Here is a 16,646-nt window from a genome sequence, read left to right as displayed (position 1 = left end):
GTGGAGAATGTGGGCATCGATCCCACATTCTGACATGCTAGCATGCAAGCTAAGCTTTGGGAAAAGGCCCCTTTAACAATCTCTGAGTTCACCGTCAACAGGTTTCAAAGATATTTAGAAATCATTCACGATCGCCTTAAATCGATCATTTGCATTGCTGACCGTCAAGTAACTTCTAAGGTATATGTGTATGCGTGATGTCCTCGCGTATGAATGAATGTTTCACTGATGCAGATCCTGACATTTTCCAGCTAAATGACAAGACATCCAGTGTGTTAGTTAGTTGCAGAGGATGGTTTCGATCCATCTACCTCTGGGTTATGGGCCCAGCACGCTTCCGCTGCGCCTCTCAAAAGATATCACCTTCTGAGATGCTGCATGTGGTCAGTATGGGGATTGAACCCATGACCTTGGCGTTATCAGCGCCACACTCGAACCATTGCCGTTAGCTGTGTATGAGGGAGCTGAGCTGCAGACCATTCAGTGTGTAGTGGGTTCGAACTTTGTTCACCGGGTAGTGTGGCCGAGCGGTCCAAGGCGCTGGATTAAGGCTCCAATCTCTTCGGAGGCGTGGGTTCGAATCCCACCACTGCCAGATTGTTTCTTGTCAATGAAAACTAATTCGGGCATTTTTCATCTCCCTGTGAACAAAAGTTATCGAAGCCAGTGAAAGACGATACCAACACCAGGTGGGCTGAAATGAGAAACATCACAGTCAACCAGAGTTCGTGTTTGCGTATGAAAACATGCAGGTTTGGCAGGGGGCACCCAGATTTCTTGTGTCTTCACGTTGCCCATAATGTCATATGTGTGTCATTGTCATGCAGTGAAGCTGGCAGAATGATGTGGTAGTGTGGCTGAGCGAGTACAATCTTGAAGTGAGGAAGAGGACGTCTCCACATGCACACTTGCTCTTCGTGTTTTCACTTACTGTTAAAGTAAAAAAATAAAAGTTTAATTCATCCAAGTGTAATTAGATAGTGTGTGAGGTGAACATGACAACTTTTACATATGTTGGATGTTGGCAATTAGTCCGTTAGGCCACGTGGTCACTGGGCCATGGTCTAGTCAGCCAATCAGTCAGTTCTTTCTCTTGGCATGATAACACTGTGAGAGATGTGCATTTGAAGCCTTCACTGTGGGACTTTGGAGAAGTAGATGGTGAACAGAACATCCTGCATTAGTGGGCTCAGCCAGCCGAAATAGCTCAGCTGGGAGAGCGTTGGACAAAATACATCACTGTACAGCAGTGTGGTGCTGTGGCTTAGTTTGTCAAAGCGCCTGTTGTTATTTGTTGTTATTTGTTGTGACATTTTTTCTGTTAATTGAAAGAAAAGAAAAATCTTTGAAGAATTTCCAAAATCACATGTGATTCAGATGTAAACTGCCTCACTGTCACCATTCAGAACAGCTGAGAAGATTATTGATCGTTCATTTGTTGATTATTAATGATGAACTCAGAACCAAACAGTGTATTTGAAGCACAGGAAAGAGTTCTGCTCTCCAACACTCTGATCCCTCAATTACCACTCCACTGGAGCCTGTGACATGTCTCTCCTGACAACGTGCTTTATTATCAACGCTGGAGATGCCGGGGACTGAACCCGGGACCTCATACATGCAAAGCATGCACGCTACCCCTGAGCTACGTCTACATCTACTGCTGAGCTGAGAAGAGATCGTAGTTTAAAGTTACAAATATAAATGGGAATAAAATCAAATTTTCATTTAGGTGCAGTCCATCAGGGCAGAAGCGTACTTGGAAGCAGTTAAAAATGAAATACGAAAACATCATTCAAAAAGGTAAGGGATATTTTGCAGGGCTATGATTTACCTCACTTTGATTTTGATTGAATTTCTTTAAATTGACTTAAGCTATTCAACAAAGTAAACAAAATGTTTTAACGTCATCTCATTCAATAGCCCACTGAGTAGATGAACACGTCATACAACGTACATAAACGTACTTTAATTTTAACATTTGCTCCAAGCTGTAAAAGTTGCTAAAAAATTTGTTTTGAAAATAAAGGAAGACATTCAAAACTTCAGTTTGCATGAAAACAGATATTGATAATGGTAACAATTTCATATCGGTGCATCTGTAGTTTGAAGGGATGTGTGAGTCTGACGAGCTGCTGTCTTTGATACATCACCTGATGATTCCTCAGTCTTCTGCGTGACAGGCAGAGATACTGTCCACTATATTAACGAGGAGCAGGAAAGAGAAACATCACGTGATCCACATCAAATGTTCCCATCTCTGGACCGAGATCCTCATCTGCATTACCATGATTTTTACTTCTTCTACGATACAGATACAGACGGTTTCAGAGAACAACTGCAGAGATGACCCTTCTGCTTTGTTGAGGTGATGAGGAGGAACTCCACTGAGAGCAAAGCAGCTGCTCCTTTCTGATGCTCCACTGACTGAGCTACAGATGATTCAGTAACAGCTGAGTTATCTTTAGTCCAACAACTGCTGTCCATTCCTACCACAGGGAGCCACAGGCTTTAGTGTTTTCAGTCCTAACCCCTTTATTGTGAAAAAGTCAAATTCACATTTTATGCAGATTTTTCATCCATTTTGGAAGAGTTTGGTTAACAAATTTTACAAAACACTGTCAGGAGTCCAGACCAGAATGCCCTTTAGCACCTTTAAGGCATTGCAGCTAATGGCTCGTTGGTCCTGGGGGTATGATCGCTTCGGGTGTGAGAGGTCCTGGGTTCAAAGACAAGCCCTGAGTGTTATGTCGCCAATATCAGTGCCTGACCATCATGACTCTTCCCAAAGTTTGTCTCCTGTGAAAAGCGGTCACCACATTTCCATCTGCTCAACACAGCAACAACCACTTTGTCTTGTCCAGAAACTGCAAGCAAAAGCTGTAATACAGGAAGTGATGAGCAGGAACTCCACCGAGAGTGAAGCACTTCTGGGGTTTGAATGCGGGACGTTCTGTTTATAAGACAGACACTTTAAGCAGCTCAGCATCATAACCTCTATAAAAAGCCATCATCAATGGAGATCCAGTTATTTCAACCCAGGGGAGTTGGAGGTCTGAAAGCAGGCCAATGGAGAGGATGAGAACATGTTTCCCCGTAAATATAACACCGCTGCAGCAGCAAAGGAGAAACAGCATGAGAAGCATTTACTACTCAAGTCAACGTGTAAGTTTGGATGTACTCTTCAATTGATTTTACATTTACCTTTAAGAGATCGTAGTTTACAGTTATAAATATAAATGGGAATAAAATCAGATTTTCATTTCATCATCAAGAGGATGTCTCCACATGCACACTTGTTCTTGGTGTTTTCACAAATTGTTAAATAAAAAAATACTATTTCATTCATCCAAGCATAATTAGTTGTTATGTAATATATATTTTCTGTGTGGCTTAGTCTTAAAATTATAATGGTTGTGTGGTCAACTCCTGCCTGAAATTTGCTTAAAAATTTGCCCATCAAAGTGAGTCCACAATACTCAAAGACCGCCTGATTAGATCGCACAGAGGCTCAAAATTTGCATTTCCTCATATGTGTGGAATGGACAAAACCAGGTTGTTTCAATTTTCCAAGGACAGAATGGCAATATTTCGACATGTCAAAGGAATTTTGGTCTTTTAAAAGCTTGGGTGGTCAAAAGTAGACCAAAAGAACTTTGTCCCCAAACACACCTTGCTGCAGTTGAGGTGAAAGAAAAGTGGTCTCTGTCAGAAGTGGGATTTGAACCCACGCCTCCAGGAGAGACTGCAACCTGAACGCAGCGCCTTAGACCGCTCGGCCATTCTGACGACAAAAGCTGCAACAATAGCCGAAAAATTTGCTGAAAAATTAGCCCATCAAGAGACAGAGACATGCAGAACTTTTCCTGTTGCAGCCTGCTATTCCAGCTAGAATTATCCTAAATATCTGCCTTTAAGGCCATCGTGAATGATTTCTAAATATCTTTGAAACCTGTTGATGGTGAACTCAGAGGTTGTTAAAGGGCCTTTTCCCAAAGCTTAGCTTGCATGCTAGTATGCTAATACAGGGGAACTAGCTCAAATGGTAGAGCGCTCGCTTAGTATGTGAGAGGTAGAGGGATCGATGCCCACATTCTCCACAAGACTTTAAGTTGCACCAATGGCCACCATCACTTTGAGTTACCGATGTGGGATAGATCCTCAGGACAGTTTTGTGCTTTGCTTTACCGTGTTTTTTCTCTGCAAGCCTTTGATGGAAGTTCAGTCCACAAAATGGTTGTATCAAATCTTCATCAAGTTAGAGCGTGGTGCTGATAACACCACAGTCATGGATTTGTGACGAATGTGGGCATCGATCCAGCTACCTCTCACATGCAAGTCAAGGGCTCGTTGGTCTAGGGGTATGATTCTAGCTTTGGGTGCGAGAGGTCCCGGGTTCAAATCCCGGACAAGCCCTTCACAAAATGTGTCCAATAACCTGCACCCCTATTCAACTGTAGTAAGTATAGTATTAGGCAGAATGTTAGGTATCTACAATTAAGGAAGGAAAGTCTGACACAAATACACAAAGAAAAAAAGCAAGCTTGTGGGTTCACAAGATTATATCAGGGTCTGACCTTTTCCTGTTCCAACAAAAGGAGATGCTGATTCTGTGATGTCACAAAGGTTCTAATGGCATCAAAGAGATCAAAGACTCCTCCCATTTTTTTCTCATGACCTCCACAATAGAGTGCACTCTGTTAATGAAGCTCCAAAGACAAACGTAGTGTGTCACTTCCTTGAAGGTTTGAATGATGTGTGAGTCTGAAGAGCTGCTGCCTTTGATCCATGTAACAGTGTATCTTTCATCCAAAGTCACAACTTTGAGAAGTTAGACAATGTGAGACATGTGGCATTATTGCAGTGAAACAGCTGAAGTTATGTGGTAGTGTGGCCGAGCGGCCCAAAGTGCTGGATTTAGGTTCCAGTCTCTTCAGAGGTATGGGTTTGACTCCCAACACTGCCAGTTGTCCAAGCTGTGCGGTACAATCCTGAAGAGTTTAGTTAAATCTAAAACTGTTATGAATGACAGATTTAGAGTCCAGAGTGCTCATGATGACACCATGGAACCACATGAAGCTGTGTGAAGTTTGATGTCTGTGTTACTTGAAGTATCCTGACAAGAGACTTGTCACAGTGAAGACACCAGCTGAAGCTGTAACATAATCTTCAATCAGTGTCAACAGTGTGGCCTTTGTGTCCTTTTAATTAAATTTAGCGACTGTTCCTGGAGTTAATGGAGACTTTTGTGGAGGAACTGACAGGAAAGCGCACATCACTCTGCAGCTATCAACAGCAGATGCTGCAGTGAGCCCCGTCCCAAAGCCCTCACCTGTTCAGTCTATTTATGAAACATTTCAGAAGTCTCAGTCTGACCCCTGTGGTTCATACTTTACAGTATGTTTTCAGTCAGACCTGCTGATCTGCAGTGATGGGCTGTGTGTGTTTATGGGGGGTGTAGCTCAGTGGTAGAGCATTTGACTGCAGGTCAAGAGGTCCCCAGTTCAAATCTGGGTGCCCCCTGCCACCACCATGAAACTACATGCTTTCATATGCAAGCACAAAGAAAAGAAAAATCTTGTCCTTTTCTGTTTGAGCCCCAACAGTGCTCATTAGTTTAATATATAGAAAACCTAAAGTAGGATTTGATTCCATAACAGCAGGACAAAGTGTGTCATTAATCTTCTGGATTCTACAGACTGAGTTCATGTTCTGATAGATTTATTTTACAGCTGTAGTAACAATACATCTCCAGCAGGTGGAAGTATTGCTGCTCAGATGTCATGTACACTGTGGGACACACAATACTCACAGAGGACTTTATTGTGCTGCAGTGAGATGTATAAAAAGCTCCAGTTCTACAGTCAGAAGATGTCCAGTCTGAAGGTGGATGAGTTCTGACTGCAGAAGAAAGTTTCAGAGCTTCTTCCAATGGCTGATTATTGATCTGTGATCAGGTTATCAATCAAATATGCTGCTTTCTGGGTCTTAACATTAATAATAAGAACAAGTGTTCTGCAAAAAATGCAGTTGAGGTTGATGGTAAAGTGGTTTGTTTTAATGTAGGACTCTGCATCTACCTGAACCTGTTTGACTGCAGATGTGCATTTTCATTTGGATCCCAGGAAGAGTAGCTGCTGCCTCATTTGTGAAACATTCATTCATACGCGAGGACATCACGTATATTGTTGGAATAGAAAATCTTATTTTTTCTGTGTGTGCTCCTGAGAAAGAGGCTAAAATCCAAACCCAGGAGACAGAAGTTGAGTGAGTCAGTGAGGAAGAAGCTGCTCGTTCTCCTTCAACAGTTTGATCTGAGGAAAAGTCACTTCCTCTTTTCAGGAATCAACTTCTACCATCTGTCCACTAGATGGAGATAACTGAGCATCAACTGAGAACTGAGTTCTTCATCATCTGGAAACAGACAGCATTGTTTTCTTCAGCTGGAGCTCTTTGTTCAAATCTACATTGAGATTCAGAGCCAAATGTTTTTCCTTTCCTGGATTTACTTCATCATTTCAGTCACTCTGGATTCAGCTGACAAATGCAAAATACAACCAACATTTGAAAGATGACGTGTTGAAACAAAACTTTATTGATTCAGTCTGGTCAGAAGAATATAACCTGATGAAATCAGCAACATTAAACTGATGTTTCTACATGAATGCATCACTGATTCTAAAACCATAAACTGAACATGAACACTCTGTACACTCAGCGTTACACACATGAAGACAACATCATGTGTTTAAGGTGATGTTGAGCTGAACAGGACTTGTATTGAACACACAGAGGGAGTGCACCGTTCCTGGAGATACTGCAATACCAGGTCGATGCGTGGAGTGGACGGAGCAAGCCCCTATTCCATCTCCCTGTTCCAAAAATCTATTTAATATATGGTCCCCGGGTAGGGGACGTATCAGATATTAAACTGATAAGAACAGATACTACACTTGATCTTAGCCAAAAGGCCGAGAAGCGATACCGCTCAGCTGTCGGAGGTAACGGAGTGTTTCTCCGCACCGACCCGCTCAGTGAGGGGTCAGAGTCGGCTTCAGTAACAACATCACTCCGAGAGAGAGACACAAACAGAAGACATGAAGAAACGAAGGAGGGATCAGAAAACAACCACAGACATGTTATTTTCACAAAGTTACGTTGTAGAGCAAAGAAAACGTCTCTTCTTGGTCACCTGTAAAACTTCATATCTATGTCAATTTAGCAGCTGAATATTATTGTGAAAACATCAGTTTGTCCTCTCATGTGATTGGCCTCATGGTGTGTCCATCAAAATAACCCCCCTGTCTGCACGGATTCTCTGAAGATTCGGCTCTCCTCTACTGGACTCGGCTTTTTTCCACCGAAGAGAGAGAATAATAAAATGAAAGAATATCTTTGTTATCCACAGAATAAAAGCACAAATGACTGAACATCCAGATATTTAAAATGGCATTCAAAGTTATTTTAATCCAGCATTACTGCCATCATTTTATCTTAACATAAAGTCCGTTATGTCCGTTTAATGCTAACATGCAATAGAAAACTCCATAGACCGGCTAACGGGATTAGCATCAGTACCGCGATCATTTTAAAGAGTCACTGAATTTATTTCGACTCAAACATGACAGTGTTACTAAAGTAACACGGGACAAATGTAACACTCAGAATCGGATCAATGAAAACACTCCAAATGACGTCACCACATTCAGCAAGCAATACTCCTCAGAACAGAGAAAAATCTGTTGACTACGTCACACTTCCACTAAGTTATTGCCGGAAAATTGCTTTTTAAGACAGAAAAGTACATTTGTCAGAGCAGACAATTTTTCGATTTAAACATTGTGATGATCGTTTCCTGTGTCACATCTGTAATTATATAATACATGATTTAGTTTTCTAACACATCCACTCTACCACTGAGCTACATCCCATGGATGGTGCAGCCCGGGTGGTCCAGCTGGAAACTAATCACTAAACTGTTACAAAGGAAATTATCAATCTGCAGTCTTTGCTCTGATCATTGTGACCACCAGGGGGCAGTTCCACTGGTTGGAAAAAAGACTTCTGGCTGCATTGAAGTATATGGAGAGAACAACAGCAAGTTCTGAGATGCTGCTTGTGGCCAGTATGGGGATTGAACCCATGACCTTGGCGTTATTAGCACCACGCTCTAACCAGCTGAGCTAACTGGCCTGTGTGAAAGAGTTTTTCTGGCTTATTTTCACAAATCAAACTTAAATAATTACATAGCCTATCGTAGCTCAAAGCTTTTGATCCAGTGAGACATTTATAAGCAGTTAGAGCACATTGAACAGAACCTGTTGAAGTCAGAGAAGCCTTCCTGAATTCATGTTGTCTAACTTACTGACACTTGAATAGTGGAACTGCAGACAGCGGACACATCATATGAGGGGCTCCTCTGGGATTTACACACAGAACCTCTTGCACCCAAAGTCAGAATCATACCCCTCGATCAGGGGTCTGCAACCTTTATTTATTTAACCTTTATTGCCATTATTTAGTTTGATATTGATTAAGAAAAACCAATAACATCCAACCACCACCCAAAACAGAGGTTCATGATGACCCTGTAGTTGGCACACACCCTCTGGTCCCCCTTCTTGAAGGGCTGTTCATCATTATTTTGTTTGTGTGTCGCTGTTCTGTTCTTAATGTTGGATCTTTCTTGTCAATAAAGAACGCTTGAATAAAGATCAGAATGAAAAGTAACATTTTTTCAAAAATTTAAAAAGCCTTATCAAGGGCTCGTTGGTCATTTTGATTTTAAGAATATTGGAAATGTAGGTAAAAAAAAAACCTTAGTTTGAACCTCACTCAGGTACCACTTTCGATGCCGAAACCCGGGATTGAACCAGGGACCTTTAGATCTTCAGTCTAACGCTCTCCCAGCTGAGCTATTTCGGCTGGATGGCTCCGCTTCTGCTGGATGTTCTGTGACAGATAAAACACAAATCTTATGATCTTATGGTGAGCACTGTGGACTTTGAATCCAGTCATCTGAGTTCAAATCTCAGTGGAACCTCTGCCATCTGATTCAGTGTGATAGTGATTAAGAATAACACCCAAAATAGATGCTCACCGACCTCTGTGGTTAGGTAAAGGTCCAAAGAGGATGTAGATCAGTGGTAGACGTTCATCAAAACAAAAGGCCACTCAAAGCAGAACTGCTGCTCAGTCTAACATTCAGACAACAAATCAACAACAAACATGACGAGGTGGCCGACGACTCTCTCCTTCATTGCTGATAGATACATTAATGTGAGCAGTTAACTATCCGTCTATTCACACACAGTCCAGGTCGCTGCATGCTGAGGTGGCAGAGTGTTTAAGGTGATGGACTGCTAATCTACTGTATCCTGTGTGTGGGTTCACATCTCATTGTCTTCTGTGTTCAGCTGTCCATGTTGCAGCCTGCTATTCTAGGTAGAGTAATCCTAAACGTCTGACTTCAGGTCCATATATCAATCAAACCTGTTGAAGTTTAATTTGAAGGTTATCTGGATGTGTTGTATCTGCTTTCAGAGTGGTTGTCAGGTCATTAAGATTAAATAATGAACTTACAACTCCAATACCAGTTAGTCAGAAAAATATGATGACTCATTCTTAAAGAAACAGGCTGAATGATGTAAGTGCTGCTTGAATAACTCACTTTCCAGCTAAAGTCATGTTTCATAATGTAAAGGAGTTCAGTGTGTGTGTGTAACCACTCGGCCACCTCATCATGTTTGTTGTCACCTGAAGATGTGATAGTTGTGTCTATCCTCAGCTGGGACTTGAACATAATCTCAACACTGAAGTGAGTTGGTTTTGGAAACTCGTGAGATGGTCTGACCAGACTGGAGCTGGTTAACTGACATGTCAACTTTTCAATAGATCGAAGGAGGCAGACTGGGTACTCGGCACTAAAACAACAGTTGAAATCTGCTTTACTTCCACTGCTAAGGAAAACTGCTGGGAGTTAAAACAAGCAAGGTTAATACTGAAGATCTTCCCTCTTCAGCAAGTGCAGCTGAAAAATGTTTCTCCTGACCGGGAATTAAACCCCGGCCGCAGCGGTGAGAGCACCGAATCCTAGCCACTAGACCACCAGGGAGTGTGTGGGCACCAAATGTTGTAGTGCATGATCAATGCTAGGGGGATGATTCTGGCTTCGGGTGTGAGAGGTCACGGGTTCAAATCCCGGACAAGCCCGTTGTCATGTTGCATAGCACAGTAAGACAGCAAAGTTTAAGGTGGAGTCAGAGACATATTAGAACATAACAGTGCAGAAGAAGGAAGGGAGTTGATATATTTAGACTTATTCATTTTTAAATTGCAAAACTTGCTTAAACTCAACTCTCCTTCATTTAAACTCTGTGAAAAACAACAACATGCCCAAACAAATTCCGCATGGCCAAATCCACCAGGGCTTGCATTAACCGAGAATTCTCCGTCATTGATGGATTTTTTTTTTTTTTTTTGAAGATTTGACGCACAAAGTAAACAAATCATCATCATCAAGATCACAGGTTGGTAACATCACCTGTAAGCAGAGTGGAGCAGTGGAAGAGTGCTGGGCCCAAAACCCAGAGGTGGATGATGGAAACCATCCTCTGCTCAGGCAGTCATCAAATAATAAACAATGTTCTACGAAAAGGGCAATCACCAAATTTCCATCTGCTCAACACAGCCACAACAACTAGCTCACTTGTTTTTTTATCCTTTCATTTTCCCTCAGCAGGCCTTCTTCTGCTGTGTTGCCGTTATTTTGGCCTCCATGTGCGATCTTCATCCTCTTTGGCATGATGTTTGTGTTTGTCAGTGTGTTTCACTGTAGTCCTCCTGTGCATGTACTGTGATGTGACTCTGTCTGCCAGCTGGTATTTACATGGAATTATGGGGAGCCAATGACATCACAGTCACTTCAAAGGCAACTGAATCATTTCAAAGGCGATGGAATCTTGTCCCAGTAATGTCTTATAGAGCAGAAGACAGAGATTTGTTTTTTAATAATGTATTATATTATCTTCTACCCACGTTCATTATTCTAATTGACCACTAGTGTGCAGTTACAGTCTATTGGTGTAACACATCATGGATTCTAGGTCTCCCACATGAATGCCTTTTATACCAGGCATTGCTACTTAAAGCCGAAAAGAGAGTGAAAAAAATATGCAGGAAATTTCAAGTTGTTAAGTCCCTTCACCTGTAATACACCACTGACCAACCAAGAAGGAACTGGAACCCTCAGTTTTCTGATCCGAAGACAGAGGCCTTGTCCTTTATTAATTCTTCAAAGCAACTTCAAAGGAGGAGTTTCATTCTGTGAGTACTGTGACATCATCAGGCGATGTATCAAAGGCAGCAGCTCTTCAGACTCACAAATCACTTCAAACCTTTGAGGAAGGTCATCCTGCATTCAAACCCAGCAGAGCTTCACTCTGAGTGGAGTTCCTGCTCATCACTGAAACAAACCATCACTTCCTGTATTACAGCTTTTACCTGCAGTATCTGGATAAGAGGAACAGTAATTTAGTCGTTGGTGCTGTGTTTAGCAGTGTTAAGCAAATTTGGTGACTGACAGGTTTTCACGGAAGACAAACTTTGATTACTTTTTTTGTGTGTTTTTTGTTCTAAATGTGTGTTCAGCATCAGTGCTGCCAATTTCTCTGCAGTTTGTCTCTGAAACCACATCTGTGTCGGTGAACACTTGGGCTCTTCATAGTTGTGTGTCACTTTCTCAAAGGTTTGATGTCGGTATGCACAATGTATCAGCTGATGCTGGCAATTCTGTAACACATCAGCATCAGTCCGATGAGTAAAACGGCCAATATCAACAACCGATGTTTATTTCTGTGTAGTTACCGTTTGTGTGTATGTTTCAGGAGGGGGAGGGGGATTTGGCCATGCGGAGTTTGTTTGGGCATGTCATTTGGCATGGCATTTCACAGATTTGAGTTTAAATGGAGGAGACTTGAGCTCCCTGCACTCTTGTTATGTTCTAATATGTCTCTGACTCCACCTTAAACATTACGGTCTTCCTGTATGATAAATGTGCTATGCAACATGATGATTGCCAAACAAGCGCCATGTGGCTCGTTTGTCTAGGGGTGTGATTCTCGCTTAGGGTGCGAGAGGTCCCGGGTTCAAATCCCGGGCGAGCCCATCTGTTAACTGTTACACTATGGAGCTGTGTGAGGGTTGTTGTTAGTTGCAGTATCTTGGCAACTGAAGCAAGAGCAATGGTAGTTTTGTGGAATCCTCACTGACAGATCATTTGGGAAATGACTGTACGAGCCAATGAAGCTGAACAGAAAGGCGATCCCTGATCATCACCTCACATAAGAAGCATGTCACATGTTTTTCCAACACGTTCTCACTCTCTATTGTAGAGGAAGGAAACACAAATGGGAAACAAAATACTCACAGTCACACTCATGGAACCTAAATCAAATGAACATCAGATTGAGACAGGAAACCTCAAAGGTTTGGAGGAGAGAAGAGTATGTGACCATGACTGTCCTGTGAGCTTCATTCACAATATGACATGTCCTCTACCACTGAGCTACATCCTCTTTGGACCTTTACTGAACCACAGAGGCTCTGAGCTGCTGCAGCAGGTGAAGAGAGAAACTGTTTCATGAAGCCTCCTCTCTGCTCAGGGGTGGATCACTGTTTTGGGTGGAGTGAAGTTACTGTTATATGTAGTCACTATCCCACTAAGTCAGAAGACAGAGGTTCCACCGAGATTTGAACTCGGATCACTGGACTCAAAGTCCAGAGGGCTAACCATTACACCATGGAACCACTGGGCTCTTTATCAATGTTCCAGTGTCAAGGGATGTCATTGTTGGAGCCAAACTGTCTCCACTTCTTATATGGTGAATGTGTGCTTCTTTGTTATTTTTCTTTTGCAAGAAAATAAAACTTAAAAGTGAGCTGAAAGAAAAGGAACAGTACTGTGTTAAGTGTTACTGATGACTTTTTGTGTGTGTGGGGGTGTTTTGTTTTGAATTTCTGATCTTTGTTGTCCATAAAGAAAGGCATTAACAAAGCCCCACCTGTCATGTCTCTATTCCCCACCAGTGGGGTGGAGCCCACACTTTAAGAACAGCGGCCCGATAAGCATCCAACAGCATCACTGATGCTGATCTGATGAAAATAAAAGTGATGAACTGTGGATGGCGGCCTGCTGTAGATCTGACTGAACAACGATACAGAAACCTTTATCTTGTTGAGAGCTGCAGAGCGATGTGCGCTTTCACATCAGTTAACACCACCAAAGTGGTGTGGAGCCGTTAATCAGCCGCCCTGCAGGCTGCTGATTAACTGATTAGCCTTGTTTATCTTTAGATCAGTACCCAGCACCCAGGAAGACTCTGGAAGTGGAACTAAAGGTGTGCCCCATGCCTGCCCTGATAATGCTAACTGATCATCAGTGAGTGCTCTCATCCTTTTAGATGAGTCTGAACAACAGCACTCAGCTGTGTCATATTTTAAGGCTGTGCAGATTACAGAGATTCTCAAATATGCTTGGGAACATGTGAAACTTGGTCCATGAAAACAACCAACCGTTGTTGGCAGGACTTGAACCTGCGCGGGGAAACCCCAATGGATTTCTAGTCCATCGCCTTAACCACTCGGCCACAACAACCACACACAGCAAAGCTCTGCACGCGTGGGTTCGAATCCCATCCTCGTCGGTGTTCAGCTGGCTTTAGTCTGTCTGAGTTGTACCCTGCTGTTGAGCAGATTGAAATGTGGTGATTGACCTTTTTTAACAGGAGACAAACTTTAAGAGTCATGATGGTCACTACACTACAGAAACTGCATGCACTCATTCATTTGAAGCGAACGTGAGAGTGTGACGTATCCATCTGTGTCGCGTGGGGCATCAATGAAAGGCAGGAAATGACTTTGATCTCCAGTGACGTCACACAGTCTCGTTGTGGAGTTATTAGTTGTTGATTCTGCAAAAATGGTCCATAGAAGTCTAATATCACCGAAACATGTTAACCAGACAGTGTTCAAGGATTTGAGGTTGAAACCACTAAATTCTCATTATTAACTAAAGCTGTGTCTGTTATATCTATAACATCTAACATTAGGCGCAAGGCACTGCTGGGATTTGAACCCAGGATCTCCTGTTTACAAGACAGGCGCTTTGACCAGCTAAGCCACAGCACCACTGTGAAGTACATGTATATACAGAGGATCTGGTGATGAAGTGTAATGTGTATACTGCAGCTGAGGTTGATGGTAAAGTGGTTTGTTTTAATGTAGGAGCAAAAGTTGAACAATATGGAGACTTTACTTGGGACGGTTGTCTTTGGAAGCTTGTTCACTTTGTGAAGCTTTTAAATGCAGTTTATTTTACTGAGGACAAAGAAAAAGACCAATTCACATGTAGGGCTGCTGGTAAAACAGGGACAGTCTGAGATTGCTTGGACATCCTGACTGCACAAAAGAGACATTTCAGGATGCCTGATCCAACAAACATTTGGCTCCTGGCCCAGTTTGGTTCTTTCTTCTGTCTGCAGAACTCAAAGGTATCTGGCAGGACCATGATTGTCTTTTGAGCTTCATTAACAGAGTGCACTCTACTGTGGAGGTCATGAGAAAAAAGTGGGAGGAGCCTTTGATCTCTTTGATGTCATTCGAACCTTTGTGACAGACCTTTGTGTTTTCTTCCTCTACGATACAGACACAAACTGGCAGTACTGATGCTGAGCTGCTTAAAGTGTCTGTCTTGTAAACAGGACATTCTGCATTCAAACCCCAGCAGAGCTTCGCTCTCAGTCAGAGTTGACCTCACCCGAAGTACCCCATAACTCTTGCCAAATGACTTTTTATGACCTGCTTGTTTTGACCTACATTTCCAATATTCTGCCTCCTCTTTCAACCACACCATGAAATATTGTGAGGTTGAATGCTGCACGCTGACTGCTTGTGTGTCCAAATGGCTTCAAAGACATCTTTTTGCCATGAACTCCTCCAAACCTTCGGACACAGCTTTGAGCTTTCTCACAGGTGACACAGGTGTGCTGTATTCAGGCTCCAGTCTCTTGGTGTGGGTTCAAATCCCACCACTGCCAGGTCATCTCTGTCTCTGCCATTATTTAATATATATTATATTTATAATATAATAATATACATTATATTATAATATATATATATGACATTTACAATATAGAAATAGAATAGAAATACCAGAACGAAAGACAAAGAATTCATCAGTGTCTCTGATCAGAGTGAATCAATAGATTCTGTAATTGAAGTCATCTAACGTCTAAGAAGACATCAATTCCATGACTTGTTGTGTTTGGTAGTTAACACAGCATCAAGAAATAACACTATTAAATTCAAAACTCAAGTAAACGTTGAGGTTGCATAATTAATTGTGACTTTCACTTTGTGGTGGCAGTTATGGCTCCCACCAAACCTGCTGTTGCCTTTGTCAGTCAACAAGGAGCACTTAGTGAATTCAACAGCCAAGTCAGCGCTCAGGTAAGCTGAAGTCTTGTGGAGAATGTGGACATCGATCCCACTACCTCTCACATGCTAAGCGAGCGCTCTACCATTTGAGCTAATTCCCCTGTACAGGCATGCTAGACCCTTTAAAAAGGCTCCTTTAACAACCTCTGAGTTCACCATCAACAGGTTTCAAAGATATTTAGAAATCATTCACGATGGCCTTAAAGGCAGATATTTAGGATAATTCTAGCTGGAATAGCAGGCTGCAACAGGAAAAGTTCTGCATTTCTGTGTGGCGCAATCAGTCAGCGTGTTCGGCTGTAGCTCAGTGGTAGACGTTCACCAAAACAAAAGGCCACTCAAGGCAGAACCACTGCTCAGTCTCAAGACCAGACCGTGCTCAGACCACATCTTCAACAAACATGACGAGGTGACAAACATGTGGGAGACCTAGAATCCATGATGTGTTCCACCAATAGACTGTAACTGCACGCTAGTGGTCAATCAGAATAATGAACGTGGGTAGAAGATAATATAATACATAATTAAAAAAACAAAACTCTGTCTTCTGCTCTATAAGACATTACTGGGACAAGATTCCATCGCCTTTGAAATGATTCAGTTGCCTTTGAAGTGACTGTGGTGTCATTGGCTCCCCATAATTCCATGTAAATACCAGCTGGCAGACAGAGTCACATCACAGTACATGCACAGGAGAACTACAGTGAAACACACTGACAAACACAAACATCATGCCAAAGAGGATGAAGATCCCACAAGTTCACAACAAGTGAACTAAACATAGACATCCTGTCTAGACAAAGTTGTTTTGGTCGACTTTTGACTGGCCCACACTTTTAAAAGACCAAAATAAAAAAATAAAATAAAAAAAAACAGTTCAGTTGTGTCATGGTTCATTGGTAACAACTAACATTTTGTTGATCAGTATCATACCATGGTTGGCTGTGCAGCGTTTGGATGCTCCAATCAGTCCGAGAAGGGTTTCCACATGTATGGATTCCCCAAGAACCATGAGGGCTGGAAAAGGTGGTGTGTGTGTGTGTGTGTGTGTGTGTGTGTATACAGATACAAATGCAAATAAGTATATGCACCACAAAGGGCCTCTGATGTAATATAGACATTGTCAATTAAAACGAGGTTGTGATTTAATC

The 16,646-nt window shown here is 42.2% G+C and overlaps 10 non-coding genes across 10 annotated transcripts; 3 read left to right on the top strand and 7 right to left on the bottom strand.

Annotated features, from left to right (window-relative positions):
• Positions 1-513: 513 nt before the first annotated feature.
• trnal-aag (transfer RNA leucine (anticodon AAG)) lies at positions 514-595 on the top strand. The gene has a single exon. It is a non-coding gene; the product is annotated as a tRNA-Leu (tRNA).
• A 3,111-nt stretch (positions 596-3,706) lies between these two features.
• trnal-cag (transfer RNA leucine (anticodon CAG)) lies at positions 3,707-3,789 on the bottom strand. The gene has a single exon. It is a non-coding gene; the product is annotated as a tRNA-Leu (tRNA).
• A 555-nt stretch (positions 3,790-4,344) lies between these two features.
• trnap-ugg (transfer RNA proline (anticodon UGG)) lies at positions 4,345-4,416 on the top strand. The gene has a single exon. It is a non-coding gene; the product is annotated as a tRNA-Pro (tRNA).
• A 1,035-nt stretch (positions 4,417-5,451) lies between these two features.
• Positions 5,452-5,523, top strand: trnac-gca (transfer RNA cysteine (anticodon GCA)). Its single transcript has one exon. It is a non-coding gene; the product is annotated as a tRNA-Cys (tRNA).
• A 1,269-nt stretch (positions 5,524-6,792) lies between these two features.
• LOC115058449 (U2 spliceosomal RNA) lies at positions 6,793-6,983 on the bottom strand. The gene has a single exon (XR_003842086.1). It is a non-coding gene; the product is annotated as a U2 spliceosomal RNA (small nuclear RNA).
• Positions 6,984-8,119: 1,136 nt separating this feature from the next.
• Positions 8,120-8,193, bottom strand: trnai-aau (transfer RNA isoleucine (anticodon AAU)). Its single transcript has one exon. It is a non-coding gene; the product is annotated as a tRNA-Ile (tRNA).
• A 659-nt stretch (positions 8,194-8,852) lies between these two features.
• Positions 8,853-8,925, bottom strand: trnaf-gaa (transfer RNA phenylalanine (anticodon GAA)). The gene has a single exon. It is a non-coding gene; the product is annotated as a tRNA-Phe (tRNA).
• A 3,810-nt stretch (positions 8,926-12,735) lies between these two features.
• On the bottom strand, positions 12,736-12,807 carry trnaq-uug (transfer RNA glutamine (anticodon UUG)). Its single transcript has one exon. It is a non-coding gene; the product is annotated as a tRNA-Gln (tRNA).
• A 765-nt stretch (positions 12,808-13,572) lies between these two features.
• On the bottom strand, positions 13,573-13,654 carry trnas-aga (transfer RNA serine (anticodon AGA)). The gene has a single exon. It is a non-coding gene; the product is annotated as a tRNA-Ser (tRNA).
• Positions 13,655-14,113: 459 nt separating this feature from the next.
• On the bottom strand, positions 14,114-14,187 carry trnat-ugu (transfer RNA threonine (anticodon UGU)). The gene has a single exon. It is a non-coding gene; the product is annotated as a tRNA-Thr (tRNA).
• Between the last annotated feature and the right edge of the window lie 2,459 nt (positions 14,188-16,646).

The sequence above is a fragment of the Echeneis naucrates genome, chromosome 2, assembly GCF_900963305.1.
Source record: "Echeneis naucrates chromosome 2, fEcheNa1.1, whole genome shotgun sequence".
In the NCBI taxonomy this organism is placed as follows: domain Eukaryota; kingdom Metazoa; phylum Chordata; class Actinopteri; order Carangiformes; family Echeneidae; genus Echeneis; species Echeneis naucrates.
This window is presented reverse-complemented; position numbering and strand designations above follow the sequence as displayed.